The following is a 15,083-nucleotide window of genomic DNA, read 5'->3' on the forward strand; positions in this document are numbered from 1 at the left end:
GATTATCCAGAGATGTATTTTTCAAAATTTAATACTTAGAGATAATACTTCAAATAAAAAAACACATTTCATACTTATGGTGACCAAACATGGGTTCCATTATGGAACATGTACAGAACTGAAGTTGGCAATTAGTTTTCAGAGATCCATTTAAAGAAAACCACGTGGTAGAACTGATCACAGGTGTTCATTGCATCCTTCATCGGAAATGATCTTCACTGGAGTATAAAATATCCCAAGGCCCTTGGTGATCCCAGGGCCATCGGTAGATGACCGATGGCCATGGGATCACCAAGGGCCTTGGAATATTCTACAAACTATCAATAACTGAGAGAACACTTAAGTTTTTGTACACAAGCGAGTGTTAATTGTTAAACCTGGTGGATTTCGTATCTATACCACTGAATTACGGATTGTAACACTTGAGGACAGTTGCCCACAGAATTGTCTCAATATTTTTCATCTCCGTTTTTATACAGTACTTCCTTATATATAGTTCCGAATGCCATACGCATGTCGTACTCATTGAACCATTGATCGAACTAAATGAACCGTTGAACCTGGAAAATAGTAGAGTGGTTGCACCTGTGTGTGTCCCAATGTTGCTGTCCACCTATAGATAAAAACATCTTTTTAGTAGGTAACAACGGGACCCATCAAATTGGTTACTACAGACAAAAATAACCACTTTTTTGGAGAGGGATAAACCTCAGATCAAATAGGAGTTAGTGCATTTCTTTCAGAACCAGTGATCTCCAATTTTGCAATTAGAGGCATCCATCGTTGGCGAATTTTTGCCTCTAATTAGCCTCTAATTGTTGCCCAGAATTAGTAAGAATTGAAGGGAACTGATGTTTAGACTGCAACATGGTCTGACAAAGTTCCACGTATCTGTATTATTATGGTAACTCCAAAGCACACAGGATTTGCAACTTAGAGTAAGCTATCTCACTAGAAACCAAAGAAAATTTGTTCAAATTGCTCTCTTATAGCAGGGAAAGAATAATAGGCGCTCAAGGTTACTCAATTCATTTCCCACTTCACGCTAACGTAATGTGACAGAAAACGAAATGAGTGGCCTTGAGCCACCAGGTTTTCCCTTCTGTAAGAATGCTTACAGCAGAGTAAGGTTATTCCAAAGAATAAAACTAGAAGGAATAAATTAAGAAAAGCTAGTTTAATGATGTTGGGGTTGAATTAGAGTAGATGCTGGCCTATTGATGCAAGTAGATTAGACTGTTTTGATTTGGTATTTGTAATACCAAAATTCTCCATCCCATCTAATAAACTGCTTATTCCTTCCTTAAATCTGTTCAAAGTACCCACTTCCACGACACCACATGGCAACTTGTTCCCAAAATAAATTAATCTCTTGCGGAAAGAAAAAGTTCCCCACTTTTATCCTGCAACCATCCCATTTCAATATGAATTCATGTGTGTTGCCTGAGCAATAGGAAGGATGCCATCTCGGAAGCATGCCCTCCCTCGCGCGTAGCGCAATTGATGTAATTGCCATTAGCTCCCCAACGGGTGGAAAAGACCATACTTCGAATCCCGCGAATGATGGTAGGAATATTTATAGGTCTTGTTCACAACATGGCTGAGTTAGTCGGTCTCAGGAAAGGGTAGTATGGTTTTTATCCCAGAAACTCGAGTTTTTCGCCAAGGATCTAAGTTTTTGATTTAGGATCTAAGTTTTTGATGGCCTAAAACACAACAACAACATCCATCAACATTCAGCTTACTCAACCAATTCAAAGCTTTAAACAGCTCAATCATTTCTTCTAGTAGGCGTCTAGAGTGTTTGGTGGACGTTTTGTGGTAAACGTGGCAAAAAATAAGGAACTGAGTGTTGAAAAAAGAAGTGCTGTTATAACTCTGTTATTCCATGAGAAGTATTGGCAAAAACTAGGTGGTTCATTTAAAGAAGTACAAACTACCATTCGACTATTCAGGAGACTGGCAGTTCAAAGGACAAACCACGATTAGGACAACCACACGTAACAATGGAGCACAAGATAAGACCACAATACTGATTTCTAAATGGAATCGACGACTTATTCACCTGAAATCCGAGCTGAGTTCAATAGGAACAGAGAAACTCGTGTCAACATCCACTGTAAAACTTCGTCTTAAACAAGTAGGAGGACGTTATGGTCGCATAGCGCTGTGAAAATTCTCATTGAAACCTAAAAATCGAAAGAAACGGTTGGCTTGAGCTAAGAGCCATCAACATTGAACAATTCAATACGGTGGTGGAAAAAAAAAAGGTACTGTGGACGCATGAATCCAAATCAGAAATTTTTTGGATCCAAGCGTAGAGTTTATGCAAGACGATTAACTGAAAAATGGTGCCACAGTGTTTAGTGCTTAAAGTCAAGCACAGTGGTTGTTCCATCATGATCTAGGGATGCTTCTGTTTCTCTGCAGTGGCCAACATCGTCAAAATTGAAGCAAATTTAAGAAAAGAAGATTGTAAAAACATTTTCGAATGTAATGCAATATCCCGTGGATTTCGACTTTGTGTAAGAGATTTTATATTACAACAAAACAATGACCCCGAAGCAAAACTCTGAGCTCTGCTGGGATTTTCGAACTACATCATGGTGTGGCCACTCCAGTCGCCTGACTTAAACCCAAATGGAGCTTTTATGGGATCATCTAAACCGTCAAGTTCGTGAAGTCTGCCTATCTTCACAAATTTAGGGAAAGCTTTGCAGATCCTTAAGTAATATTATGACTGTAAGTATAACTTTGGTCCTTGAGGTTGTCGCAGACATTCTCTCAGATATGCCAGACAAACTGTACTTGGTACCTGGGAGTCTAAAACGCTGACGAAACTGATATTCGGGTGACACTCAAGGTATAAATTCGGAGTATAACTCCATGCACAAGTACATGGTGGGTGACCACCCATGTGTGAACCAAAGTAAGCCGGGGTCAAGATGTGGTGCCCGCACCACATATGGAGGAATGCCGCCCCTCTATGTTACCAGGCAGTACTAGGTGCTAGATGACTCTCATCAACCGGTGAAATACCACCACTTTGCTTTTTGGGGGCTAGAAGTGGTAGAACCCATGTTTAGTCTCCAGAGCTAAGTTCCGGTCAATCCTTTCCCATCTTTTCCATCCTGCAGTATGACTGATGACTTTTGGGGTTATGATGGACATCATGGCGAATCCAATCTTTCTTACATTTCGAGGATACAGCTCTAAAACGATGTTCGCAGGCCGCCCGCTAGTTAGTACACCGGACCGAACCTATTGGTAACTCTCTAGAAGGCTTCCCAATCAGCTAGTTTATAATCTTGCTACCTCTGCTCTGCCAGACAGTGACTGGAGGGAGTCCGAGTAATGTCTATGCGGGGGGCATTGTCGAGGCCACGTTATGTCAAGGATCTGAGTATATTCTTACCATGTATACGCTATATCCAAAAATGTCCCCCCCCACTTTTTCTTACTATTGAATACACCATGAATTGTCAAACTAATAGAGTAAGCTTATCTGCGAAAAGATCTGAACGTCCCAAACACTTCCTAGTTCATTTCACAAATATACGTGGTCTCAATTCTAATCTCAACGATGTGCATTTCCACTTGCAGTCTGCCAAACCCCATCTACTTTTTCTGACTGAATATCAGTTATCGGTTGATTCAACTACTGCTTATCTCATATGACCAAATTATTCCCTGTATGATTCCTTTCGCCTCAAAGGTAGTACTTGTGCATATGTCCGTTCCGATATTCCCTGTCAGAGACTTGGCAATTTGGAATCTCCTCTCTTTGATCTTCTCTGGCTTAAAATCTCTCTACCTCATTGTGTCAAATTCGTGTCTTGTCTCTACCATTCTCCCAACTCCACTAATCACTTGGAGCTCTTTAACTTCCTCTCTTTGCAACTTGACTTTCTCCAGTCCAACTTTCCTAACAGTGAAGTAATTTTCCTTGGTGATTTTAATGTTTACAACACCAGCTGGCTTCCGTTTTCTAGTCACACCAACCCAGCTGGTCGAGATGCTGAGGCTTTTGCAATTACTAATGACCTTGCACAGATTGTTCATTTATCTACAAGAATACCGGACAATCCTAATCATACAGCCAATACGCTTGATCTTTTTTTCACAAACAACCCTTCTAAGTACACGGTCGAAGTGAGTGGTCTCTTTTAGGCACCTCAGATCAAAACTTGGTGATTGTCTCCCATCTACAATGGATCCATGACTATTCCCAACCTCGTATTGTTTGGCATTACAAGAATGCAAAATGGGATGACCTGCGAGATTTCTTTTCTTCTTTTCCTTGGTCGGACTACTGTTCCAAAAGTTCTGATATCAAAGTTTGTTCAGATCGTGTCAGTGAAATTATTCTTGCAGGAATGGAATCCTTTATCCCACACTCCACTTTAAAATCTCGTCCTTTATCTAAACCTTGGTTTTCCAATAAATATGCTAATGCTGTTCAAGAGAAGAACGTTGCATATCGTAACTGGCTTGTTTCTAATTCTCCAGTTTCATTTTCAGCTTACACCACAGCTCGCAACAATTGTAAAGCAGTTATTGATCAGTCCAAACTAGAGTTTGAGCAGGCTAAGAGTAGAAAATTAGCTTCTTGCCCTAATGGTAGCAGCCGAGCATTCTGGTTTCTTGCCAAAGCTATTGACCGCAACTTTTGCCCATCTCTGCTTCCACCTCTGTCCAAACCAGATGGTTCTGTTGTCACTTCAGGCAAGGATAAAGCCGACCTGCTAGCATCCCATTTTACTTCTAACTCACGTATTAATGATCACTTATTAATGATCATGTATTAATGAAATTAAAAACACCTCCCACCATTCCCAACACGCTCCATTCAATGCCTCCTGTGGTCTTCCGTCAAAAGGACGTCAGAAGGATTTTGACGAATCGATGCTAAGAAAGCTCCAGTTCCTGATGGTATTTCTCCACTTGTTCTCAAAACCTGTGCTCCTGAACTTACTCCTATTCTTTGCCGCCTTTTTTCACTTTCTTATTCCAAAGGTGTTTTTCCTTCTGCTTGGAAATTTGCTCATATCCAGCCAGTTCCTAAAAAGGGTGACAAATCCATCCCATTGCAATTACTTCTACTCTTTCTAAAGTAATGGAGAAATCAATTAACCGCCAACTCTTAAACTACCTAGAAACATTCCGTCTGATCAACGATCGCCAGTATGGATTTCGTCAGTGTCGATCCACTGGTGATATTCTGGCTTATGTTACCCATTTATGGACAAATAGAATGGAAAAGATCGGTGTTTGGCGTAAAGGACTTCTAAACAAGCTTGAATATTTTGGTTTTCAACTGGTTTTTGTAACTGGGTAACCAGTTTTCTCTCTGACCGCTTGCTGAGGGTGATGGTAGATGGCTCTCCGTCTTCTAACTTCTCCACTAATGCCGGTGTCCCCCAACGTTCAGCTCTTTCCCCCACTCTTTTCCTCTTGTATATTAATGACCTTCTTCCATTGACTGGAAATCCTATCCATAGTTTTGCTGATGATAGCACATTGTATTCCACTTGCCAATTTGAGGAACCTTTCCCTGCTCTTTCCCTGTAGCAGATATTCCAGAAGCTTCAACTTCTGGAATATCTGCTACCAATTCCTTAAATGACAATCTCCGGTGGGGCAAAGATAACTTAGTTGATTTCATTCCTTCTAAAACTCAGTCTTGTCTTATATCTCGCAAAAAGGATTCTTCTGCTCCTATGCTTAGCTTTAGTGACACTCCGATTTCTAGGCAAAATGATATATCTCTTTTGGGGATTACCCTGACTTCTAATCTCTCTTGGCACAAGCACATTACAAATATCGCTTGCTCTGCATCTAAAAAGCTTGGTTTTCTCTTTCGCTCTCGGCGTTACTTTTCTTCCAAACCTCTCTCAGGCTTCTTGATTCCATTCAGAAGAGGGCAGTTAGGTTAATTAATGATTCATCTTTAACATAGTCTCTTTACTGGCTATCTCATAGATGTACTGTTTCTGCTGCATGCCTCTTCTACAGATACTTCCATGGGCACTGTTCTTCTGAATTGGCTTCTATAATTCCCGCTCTCTCTTTGAAAACAGTCCGAACACGTGCCGCCACCAGCCAACATCCATTTACTGTCCAACTTCAAACCCACAGAACCAACTTTTCATCTTCCTCATTTATTCATTCAATTGCCGTTTTCTGGAACAACCTTCCTTCATACGTATTCCCTGACAATTACAATCTACAGAAGTTCAAGTCTATTGTCAACAAATATCTTCTTTCGTCTTCTCAACCTCCAACCCATTAAGTTCTATAGGTACTATAGAACTTAGTGGGTTGGAGTACTTAGTGGGTATCAAGTACTACAGGTTCCAATACCTCTCGTGTTTGGGGTTTCATAAAACAAAAATAATCATAATGCTACAATATTCCTAAGTTACTTACTGTAATTAAAATTAAGATATGTATCAATTACGTCATAAAATCAAGTTCGTATTGTAATATTAAAATTAAAAGGGAATGTTTCATACGCAGATTATTGTAATATTTGAAACAGCTTAAATATAATGCTCCTCTGCGTTAACATTTGCAGCCAACCCTCACGCGACGCTGTACTCTTTCCACTCATGGTGACACCCCTCAGGCATGTGCTCTTTAGATACAACAATCGTTCGCTATACACAAGGTTGCTATGACTACCTACTCTCTGATGATGGAAATAAATAGTTCCGAAACCGGTAATAAAAGTGTCTGAGTTTAGTTTTTAAAGGCTAGCCAATTCCCCAGATGGTGATGTTATCTGATTAAAAGCGTGTTGGTCACTCTAGGTTGTCGCTTAATATATCCATATACGTTATTGGAATGCTCTTGTACTCAGGGATGATCGTTGATTCAGGGGTGTACTCAGGGGTTAAATGAAATGCCACTGTTGCTGAAGATGAACAGGAGAACACCATTTTTTTCCCGGTGAAATAAGACGGGACTGAATATTAAAAGACCTGAAGTTAACTAAGATTTCTTCTCCTCATTGGACAATTAACTCGAGATCAGCATTTAAATACTGGTGGATATTCCAGAGGTCGTAGAAGTTTGTGCAGTGCAGCATTTCTTAAACTGGAAGATGGAATTTACTGCAGGCTTACTATTATCGACAAAACAATGCCAATGGAAGAACTTCTTGGATATGGAGAAAAAGAATAATTGGAAAAACAATCTTGAGGTACTTTAATATTACAAAAAAGAATTCTATCATCACAAGAAGGCAACGATCAGAGAGAAAACTGGCTATCCAATTACAAAATTAGACTACAGAGAAGAAAACTTGCTTAGAAGACCTTTATGCCAACCGTAATTGAAAGACTTAGAAATGCCGACAGTAAATGCTTGATTTTCATGGAACTTTTCCATGGAATTTGTCCAAAGATAAGTAACATAACTCAATACATAACAAGTGGCGGAATCCATATTGGAGATCATTGATCAGATGGAAGGTTTTGGGACAGTTTAAGAGTTGATGATTTCTGGATTTTTTGACTAGTTTGGAAAGAGCGTAATGAGACGGTCGTTGGGCTGGGGGTTTTAGCACCCCTTTTTTTTAAGAACTGGCATAGAACTGATGCAAGCTAAGCATAACAGGTTTTGAGAATACGCGTAGAGAAGTCCAAAACCTGAGGACTTCTTGGAATCAAGTTTATTCATGAAATTTCCTACGGGCCTTGATTACTACTACTTATGAAAAATATATTCCTTTCATTGCAGTTTTCAATCTTGGGAAACAAGTTTGTTTTGACAGACCAGAACAATACTAGAGATCAACTCATTCTTCTGGTGTAGACAACAAAGTCTCAATGGAATCGAGACTTTCAACAAAGGGATTCCAGTCGAGCAGCAACTTGCCAGTTCTACGCATGCTCTTTTTTGATGAATTCAGGACAGCAAGAGGGCCAATCATTAAAAAATAAACGACATAAGTTCCTAGTTGATTCGGAAAGATAAAGTACAATAAATATTGGTTTTTTTTGCCATTGTTCACTGCAGTAATCGCTGAAAGATTTTTCATACATCATTCTTCTCCTTTGTATAAGAATGTCGACAGTTTCTCCTATAATTGATATCACGACACCTCCCCTTAATTGTCTTCAACCGTACCCTTATGAAAACCAGGCATCCAGAAACTTGAATGTTAAATAAAGTACTAAGAATTTTAAATTCCGAGAGTCTAATTGCATGATTATTGCTTTGGTAATCGTAAACGTTCTGAATCATGCGTGAAAATAACAGAGTGTGACAAATGAAATATATCTGGCGTCGCAATTCAGTTGTAGAATCCATGAACATTACGTAACAGTACCATGTGACATCACTCCAGTGTCCTTCAACTCTTGACGTATTGTATAATTGTGTTGCTAAAGAAGTCATTTATGTGAATAGTAACGAGCATTCGAGAGCCCAACTCGTTTTATGTTCAGTTCACAAAATAAATGTGATGAGAGCTTTAAAAGGAACTATGCGCAAATTCCAAGAAATTGCGTCATTAATGTGATGTTTCAAATGTCTTTTTAACCATCTATTGGTAGACAGATACGTAGGGTCAAGGTTTAAGATATTTTCGAGATACACATCCAAAGTTACAGAGAACATTTCTTAAAGATCCAAAATGTTGCTAAATAATGGGTAGCGATTGCAGGTTATACAGAAAAGTCGGATAACAAACAGCAGTTTGAAGAAAACGGGTTTAACCCTCAGTCGTCTGAGGAGCAACTATTTGCTGTTGTTGCCCTTGGATACATCTATGAGGTAGCTAAGACCATGAGGTATCGATATGTGTTTTTAAACCTCGTATATCCTACGATCTCTTTTATCTATTTTGCTGGATGAAAAACCAGAGTTAATGGGAGATAAAACTGTTTCTGTGGTCGCTTTGACCTGCTTCTTCATGCTTCCGTTGATGGCGTGCGTCAGGAATGAATTGTCCGCTTTATGGTTCGTTGAATACGTGTTGTAATTGCAATAATAATAAGTCTGAAATGAGCTTTATCTCTTAATAAAACAAAGTTGATATTTATCTCACTTATCGCTTGCTAACTCCCATAAAAAGCGCTTCTCGGTATACTTAGGTGTTTAAATCCATTAGATTGATTACTGTCGATATTTAGTCACGTATGGAGCAGAGATTTCTTGTTGTGGTTTGCAGTTACTATGGTTTTCCTGCATTTATTGCGGCTAGTAACATGATCTTGTTGAAATAAGGTTATAGCTGGACATTGTGGCAAAGGACATAAAATTTTTAATGCCTGCACTCTGATCAGAAGAGTTCTTTTCTTGATTCGTCCTATAATATATGATTTAACAAGGATCGTGTTAATATTGGAAGCTGTTGTTGTAGTAAGGTTTTAGAGGATCAGCGACTAAGGTCATATTGCTTGGTGTATACTGTCTAAATTGCGTGTGGTCGATTTTCTGTTTGCTGGACGAAAAATCAGAGTTTCCGGGAGAAAAAACCAAGCAACCCTCGCCAGAGCCCGACTAACTCATCCACGTTGTGAAAAAGACCCATAAAAATTCCTCCCCTCATTAATGGGACTCGAACTCAAGTCTTTTCCACCCGGTGTGGGGAGAACGGCGATTCTACCAACTATTCAGGCACAAGCTGCCTTTATATTTTGTTGATTGGTTGGATGGTTTGAAATTTTATGGTGCATTGATAGCTGAGGCCTTAATGCGCTAGTATTCAAGATTTATAAATATTCCTTTTATTTTATATTTTGTTTTTACATTCAATATTATACAAGGGTATTCCAGAATGAATCTTCCAGACTTTGGAGCTGATGAAAGGCTGTGAACAGATTAAACTAGTCATGCCGGGCCTACTATAGCTAATGTTTCTTAATAAATCGGTTATAAAACGTTGGTTATTTATGTTTTATTTGGTTCAATGACAAATAGGACAATTGCATATAAGCTAAAGGTTGGTTTGTCTGTTTCTTTCGAATAAACAGTTATCTTGATTATTACAAGTCTCTGAATACTTTTGATATAAAATCTAAATTTTAGTTCTTCGCGTTTATGTTCTGTGTCTGGACAGTATTTATGAATATTGTCGATTATGGTTGTCATTGCGATAATTGATGTATTTCTTACGTGATGAATATTTCCTGCCAAAATTTTGTTTATGCCAATTGATGGTTTAAATTCCGATATTATTTTCCTTGATTGGGTTGTCGCCATCTGTCCTTCCAACACACCCAACTTTGCATTTTATCTTTTAAAAAGTTGGGGGTGTGGTCTTTTGCTACGCCTTTTTCAGAAGAATACGTGTTTGCCAAATGCGAGTTATTATAATAATTAGTGCGTGTATTCCAAGCTCTAGCCTTAATTAAAACCAACAGTAGACGTTTACACCTTTCTTGAAACCTTGATGTGTCCTTAGTCCTTAACGAACTTAGCCCTGTTAAACCTCTAAAAAGAATTCAAATCGATATTAGGCCTAATACTGGACTTATTATAACAAGATCCTGCCCCCCCCCACCTTTTTTTTTCTTGGATTTCGCATTTAAATTAGCTTAAAAGAAAATGGACATAATATCGTCTAATGATGGTATATATACCTTGATGGTCGTCAGTCATAATCATCATTATAAACATCCTTTGCTGTAAATACCTAATTTTTTCATGAAAAATGTGGGCTTTGTAACTCCAGGCAATTTTCTATCTCACTTCACTAGAAGCAGCTTTTTGGTTTGCAACCAACTTTACTTATATTAAACATTGACTTAAATGCGGACTTATCCATTTATCCTTCAATCCATTGGTCAGCGGTGGTAACTATGGCAACAGAGCTCATGATTTTATTGGATATGGAGTAAGATATTTTTAGACAGGTGGCAGAAGGAAGTTTCATTTGTGGTATTCTCTGTGCATTATTGGATATAATTTGACGTCCTGGATTCTCCTTGAGTTGGTGAGTTCGTACTTGCCATTTTTATTCCAGACTTTTAGGGAACAGCAATGTTATTAACGATTTTCAAAATATTTCTTTGCTGCTCCAGCTACCACGTTGTTCCTAATGAACATGGCTGCTCCCATATTAGTCTGGCTGTTGCTTATTGATGAACTGCCCCTTATTTCACTTGGAATTAGTAGTGTTTTGCTGATTGTTAGCTATTAAGTTGCATTTTGGAACACTGGGAAGATTAACTGGACTCCCAACACATTATATGTACTGTATATTACTATGATGAGTTACGGGGTTTTTGCATACGTATACTAGTGCTAACGATAAATTACGAAGCTAGAGAGTGGCCATTGCTTCTTCCTCCTTAGAAACAAAAGGCTTTGTTCGTAGACCAAAAGTCACGTGTTGGACGCCCCCTTGTGGACGCGCTACGAACCAATACTCTGATTAATAACTAAACCACTTGGACAGTCCAATCCCCAGCCCAATCCTGTGTCACTTGCTTTTCACCCCTAACGAGCTGCATCCCTGCACTCATACTTCAGTGCATGCTTTTCATCCCAAATTACGGACTGAAATTTCTACCATGATTACGTGCGAAAGCTCCAGTTCCACCACTAAAGAAGGGCCTGATCCTGGTAGCCCACCTCAGCCCAGTGTCCCAACTAAGACTCCATCAAAGAGTGGTAATGTTGTACTGAAGAAGAAAAAAAAGGACAGAAAGAAGATCAAAGAACCAAGAGCTGGCATCTCCCTAGCTGCATACCCCTCCCAAGATGAGGGTTGCCCACTGTCTGTGGAATCTGATCAGGGCCCTGATGACCCATTATGTTCTGCCTCACCAGCCAGCTCTACTGCTACCTCCCAACTGCCCACCAAGACTCCTGCACTGATAAGTCCTCCTTCTGCCTTGGCCCTTACCATTGCATCTGGCCTCAAATCTTCTACAAGGCTAGGAATCTTTCCATCCTCTTCTGATTTAACCTCTTTGCATCAGGACACCTCCAAACTTCAACAGGCACCTAGTGCTGATGTTCCAGAAGCCATTGCTGATTCAACCCCTTTGCACCAGGACATCTCCAAACTCCACCAAGCACCTAGTGCTGCTGCTCCAGGAGCCACTTCTGATTCAACTTCGTTGCACCAGGATATATCCAAACTCCACCATACACCTAGTGCTGCAGCTCCAAGAGCCACTTCTGGTTCAACTACTTTGCACCAGGATATATCCAAACTCCAATGGATCCTAGTCTCATTCCTGAATAATGACACCAACCGTTTCACTAAGACAGCAGGTAATTATGTCCAGGAGCTATGGTCAAGTTTGGAGATCATTACTACTCAGTTGTTAATTGACAACGAAAAGCTGAAAGCAGTGAATGAAGAGCTGCGATCGAGGACCGCTGTATTGGAGAGGATAGTAGATACGTTTTCCAAGCTTCCTGTCACTGTTGGTTCTGAAACCAGTTCTTCTGAGAACCACAGATTCTCCTGTCCTTCGACTGAGGCCACCTCCTACGCAAGCGTCGTTCGCAAAGGACAAATCCTGACCGCTACTCAAGAAAGCAAAATATTGCGGACCCCAGTTGCCATAAGCAAACCACAGCACTTACTGCTCTTGAGGGCCAACGAGACTTCGGAGCTTAAAACGAGCAATGATATAAAAGAATTGGTCACCAACACACTCAAGACTGACTACAGAAGTATCAAAGTAAGATCACTGAGATCTATCAGAAACCGGGGTGTCCTTCTGGAAACAGCTACGGAAGAGGATTTATCTAGTATCTCCAACTCCTTGGCCACTGCAGATATTGTCATTACCCCACCCAGGAAATCAAATCCCTCGCTACAGATTTATGACACGTCTAAAGACCTATCCAATGAGGCTCTCATTGAAGACCTTTATTACAAGAACCTGGCTGACTCTGGGTTCTCTTGGGAGGAAGTAAAAGTTGAAACCACAGTAAGATTTGCCATTAAGACCAAATCCAGTTTGAGAGAGCACAGTGTTGTTAGTCTCTCTCCACGCCTCTACAAGTGCATATTATCAACTGATAGAATCTTCCTTGGCTGCAATGCACACAGATTCCGCCCATTCACAGTGGTAACAAAATGTTTCCTCTGCCTGGGTTATGGGCATACCTCCCAGAATTGTTCCCACAGCTCCCCCTCTTGCGGACACTGTGCTCGCAGTGGACACGTTAATGCTGAGTGTCCCCACCGAGATGAAGAGCCTAGCTGCATAAATTGCAAAAGGCGAAGACGGGAACATAACCATTCTGTCTGGGACATCTCCTGCCCAGAATACCAAAGAGCATTAGAACTAGTACGGCAAAGGACCGCTAATGTTTAGTCCAACCAGCTCTACTCTTTGAGATGGTTCCATTGCTAGCCCCGTCAACTATACTGAAAATTCCCCTTCCATACCTGGACCCTGGAGTCTAAAGATTATGCAAATCAATGGGCACAGGTCACATACTGTGGCAGACGAAATCCGCCTTGCTGCAGAGAGCCACTCTGTTGACATCATCTTGATTCAGGAGCCGTTTGTCACTAGGACCCATTCTCTTCTCTCTGCAAAAATCGCCGGGTATTCCATTCATACCCGCATTATTCAACCTGCCCGGGCAGATCCCAAAACATGCATTGTGGTGCTTAACAGAGATCTGGATGTCTTGGTCATTCAGGGTCATTCTGCAACCAGTTTGCAACGTCCATCCAAGTCACATACTCTGAACAGTCTTTCTACCTGGTGTCACTCTACTGCCCCCATCAGCAGATATCAATGATTCCCTTAACTTCTTGGAGTACGCCCTGGACTTCATCGGCCCCAAATCACTCCTCATAGCCACTGATGCCAATGCAAAATCACCATTCTGGTTTAGTTCTACTACTGACACGCGGGGAATGCTGGTTGAGGACTTCATCATCAGCAGGAATCTAACGATCCACAATCAGCCTAGTCAGTATACAACTTACAGCAGCTCCATTGGAGAGTCAAACATTAATCTCACCATTTCCGCAAGGAAACCTAGCCCTCTAGTCTCAAATTGGGAAGTTATTCCCAACTGGACAATTAGCGATCACAGAGTTATCCTGTTTTTCATAACATTAACTACAACCATAAACACCAATGAAACTAGGATTCCGGACTTTGTTAGATTTTCCATCAGAAATGTTGACTGGGAAGCTTTCGAAAGATCTATTGTCTCAGATTTCCCTCTCACGGATCAACCCAATACAGTGTCCGCACTGCTGACGAATTAGTTACCACCTTGCAGCAAGCTGTCCTGAAGGCCTCCTATAAATCTGCCAAGAAGAAAAACTTCCGTCCCACTGTATGCCCTTGGTGGACTTAGGAACTCACCTTGCTTAGACGGTCCATCCACCGATCTCGCCGATTTTACCAGCGACACCATGACTGGCCAGCCCCAGAAGTAGCACGACTATACAGCGACTACATCGCTAAGAAAAATGAATACACAAAGGCTATTGCCACTAGGAAGAAGGCGACATGGTCTGACTTTGTCAGAGAATCTGGCACGACAAATCCGTGGGACCTGGTCTACAAGATCATGCGGAACAAAATGTACAATCCGGACATCTTCAGCACAGTGATTGCAGACTCCTGGAAGACTTCCAACTGGCAGGACTCAGCCAGTCACATCCTGGATAAGCTATTTCCACCAGACGACACTGCTCAGGACTTCTCTGAGCATACTGCTATTCGTACTGCAAACAACAGTTATGAATCAGACGAAACCACAGAACCTTTCACCTTGGAAGAATTATCAGCAGTTCTCCAAAATATTAACATCCAAAAATGTCTAGGATTAGATCTCATTGAATTCAGTTTCATCCTCCGTCTTCACAAGCTTCGACCAGAGTATATACTCTTACTGTACAACAAATGTCTTCAGGAGGGATGTGTTTCTGTGGACTGGAAGCTCTCGCTACTGAGACTAATTAAGAAGCAGCACAAAAACCCTACTGACCCGCGCTCTCACCGTCCAATTGCGCTACTTGCAAACTTTGGAAAAATACTGGAGCGGCTTATGGCGCTCAGGACCACAGCTCTCTTTCAAGCACAGAATCTCCTCTCCCCCTGCCAGTATGGTTTCACTCCAGGACGATCCTGTGAGGA

The sequence above is a fragment of the Mastigoproctus giganteus genome, chromosome 4 (genome assembly GCF_048544385.1).
Source record: "Mastigoproctus giganteus isolate SK-2022 chromosome 4, ASM4854438v1, whole genome shotgun sequence".
Taxonomy (NCBI): Eukaryota; Metazoa; Arthropoda; class Arachnida; order Uropygi; family Thelyphonidae; genus Mastigoproctus; species Mastigoproctus giganteus.